The 3,097-nt window shown below is 41.0% G+C and overlaps 1 long non-coding RNA gene across 1 annotated transcript in view; it reads right to left on the reverse strand.

The window, feature by feature from the left end:
- Positions 1–1,043: 1,043 nt before the first annotated feature.
- The window catches only part of LOC108544086 (uncharacterized), a 6,044-nt gene continuing 3,990 nt past the window's right edge, over positions 1,044–3,097 (reverse strand). Inside the window, exon 3 of the long non-coding RNA XR_001889733.1 lies at positions 1,044–2,379. This is a non-coding gene — a long non-coding RNA (uncharacterized LOC108544086). The remainder of the gene's footprint in view (positions 2,380–3,097) is intronic.

A 3,097-nucleotide genomic window follows, 5' to 3' on the forward strand; every position in this document is an offset into this window, starting at 1 on the left:
AGATCTTCAACAGGGCATGAGAGGCCTGGATATCCATTGGCCGGACAATGGCTTTGTATCTAGGGCAGGAAAGAAGGATCCCCATCAGTTGCATAATATTATTCTGAATACCAGAGCCAGGACTAAGTTGAGGCAAGCGAGACACCCGGGGTACAATATTTAAGGAGGTGCTCACTTTCAGGTCCTGAGGGTGCCGACTCTGAGCTCTATGACCCTGAGAGTGAGTGCCTCCTTAAATTTTGTACTCCAAATAACCACTTGCCTCACTCTAAACTAGCCCTGAAGGATGCCTTCTCCTCTCTCCAGAAGTACCATTCCGCTGATATTCTCTTTTCATGTTAATTCAATTTTTAAAAATAAACATAAATATAAATTGTGTATATTTACTGTATATATACACAACATGATGTTTTAAAATATGTATACATTGTGGAATGACTGGATTGAGCTGATTAACATATACATTACCTCACATACTTATCTTTTAAAAATGAGAACAGTTAAAATCTACTCTTAGCAATTTTCGAGTGTGCAATACATTGTTATTAACTATAGTCACCATTTTGTACAATTCACACTCTCTCTTGATTTTAAGAATACCTCTTAGAAAAGCTGACATTCCCTTTGTTTTTCTTCTTAAATCATAGNTTTTATTCACTTCCTTCCACAAACATTAGCAGAAGCATACACTAAATATAAACGTGTTCCTATTTCTACTCAGACACAATCCCTTCTTTCTTTTATTTTATTTTTTATTATTTATTTATTTATTTTGAGACTGAGTCTCACTCTGTCGCCCAGGCTGGAGTGCAGTTGCGCTATGTCAGCTCACTGCAAGCTCTGCCTCCCGGGTTCATGCCATTCTCTTGCCTCAGCCTCCCGAGTAGCTGGGACTACAGGTGGCCCGCCACCACGCCCGGCTATTTTTTGTATTTTAGTAGAGACAGGGTTTCACTGTGTTAGCCAGGATGGTCTCGATCTCCTGACCTCGTGATCCGCCCAATCCCTTCTTTCTTATAGTGAAACTACTGATTCAGTATAGCAGTCAAAGACAAATCCAAGTAAATACACTTGACTCAAAACCTATGTATCAAGAATAAATACTGTACTTTATGCATTTATAGATATTTGATTAATTAATAGCATGATGAATTTTTTTCCTAAAAGGATTTCTCTTCTATGGTGGAATGGCACCCTGGATGATTAAAACTGTAGCAGCAAACAAGACCTCCATCAGGTAAGAATTCAGAGTGTGAAATATCATGCATAGCCACACGTGGATCTTTATATACGTGTCAATGTGTTTGGTTGTATTTTGCTTTTAAAGTATGTATTTAGCATTTCTCCTAGGTCCTCAGTAACATCTTTTTTAAAAAAAAATAAATGCTTAGAGATTGTTTTATATCAAACTAGCTTCCATTACTAACAACTTGGAGAGTGTCCCTCATACATGGAGCTCTTTCACAGGATTGACTTTTCATATTAGGAGTGTAAATAAAAGTTATTCCTTGGTTTGTGTATTACAGATATTCCTGAAAACAAAGTCAAGTCATATTTCTAAAGTACTAGCGTCGGCTTAAAGAAATGACACGGTGAGGTCTTTCACAAAGTAAGAATTCAATGTGTGATTTCTCTGCTATATAAATCTGGTTGATCATACAGTTTCTATGACATCATTGGTCACAACCGTTTAACAGGGCTTGATGCTTAAAAAATAATTTTCTACTTGTTCCCTTTTCTAAAAAGGGAAGGTTTGCTTCACATCAGAAGAAACGTTCACAAGTTGAAATGAAAAACTTAAGACTTGATGGCTTCTTTCGAAATATAATGGTGATCCATTACTTGGGTCTCCCCACCCCTACCCCCAGCTACACCACTCACGAGCATTCTGAAGGGTCTTTGGAGGGCACAGACACAACAATGGATGCAAGGGTTCGTGTCTAGCCATAAAGCAAAACCGTCCTTCAGGGTGCAAAGTCAAGGGTCCATCTAGACATACCGCTCGTGACAGATATTGCCATTGATGAGGCTAAAGGTGGCCACGGAGGGGTTGGTACTCTTGAGGGAGGTCATGCAGGTTGTACTCCTTCCAGTGCTGTGAGACCGGATGACCAGGCCAGGCTGGCAACAGAGGAGCTGAGTGTTGAACTGTTTCCTGAAACTCTTGCTCAGCAGATAGAGGGCAAAGGGGTTCACGCAGGAGTTGGTGAAGGCCAGGAGGCGGGCACAGATGCTGGTGACAAAGTGGAGCATGGAGGTGTCCACCTCAGAGTAGTGGTAGGAGCGGTACAGGTAAATGACGTGATTGGGGAGCCAGCAGAAGGCAAACAGGCCCACAAACACCAGCACTGTCTTGGCAAGTCGCTTCCGGGATTCAATCTAAGGAGGGAGTCACATGGAGAGAGAAAGAAGAAGCAAGGGACAGTGTCAGAAGAATGCAGAGAGACAAAGATTCAGGCAGAGAAAGAGACAGGGAAAAACAATTAGGGCAATAGATGAGTTCACAGAGCCACAGAAAAAGAGTTCAATAGGAGAGGGCAAGAGAGAATCCAGTAAAATGAGAGAAAGGCAACAGAAACAGACAGAAAAGGAAAAAAAAAAAAAAAGAGTCAGAAACACAGAAATGGATGAGCCAGGAAGCAGAAACCCATGAGGAAGAATAGAGTTAGAACATACCACTGAGAACAGATCTTTAAACAAAGTTGATTACATATTTGACTGGATTGCAACATGAAATACTAAGTGCCCCCTTTTTCCTCAGGAGAGCATTGGTGCAGTTTATCAGCCATATGACTTCATGTCTTTCTTTTCTCCACGGTTAATAATTTTTTATTCCCTCTGATGCTCAAAAAGAGCAGCCAGCTTTGTTCTTCTTCATTGGCTAAACCAAGATAACTCTCTATTATTATGATTTTAAAATATTGAGTTATCTCTGGACTATAATCTATAGAAAGGGACTGTGGCAAAGAGGGATGGGCATCTCCTTTTTCTCCCAACTCCATCCACTACCTCAAGGGGAAACATGTTTCTCCATAAAGAGTTTGGGGTATTGGCCGGGCGCGGTGGCTCAAGCCTGTAATCCCAGCACTTTGGGAGG

Source organism: Rhinopithecus bieti, unplaced genomic scaffold (assembly GCF_001698545.2).
Source record: "Rhinopithecus bieti isolate Rb0 unplaced genomic scaffold, ASM169854v2 scaffold_25764, whole genome shotgun sequence".
NCBI classification, from domain to species: Eukaryota; Metazoa; Chordata; class Mammalia; order Primates; family Cercopithecidae; genus Rhinopithecus; species Rhinopithecus bieti.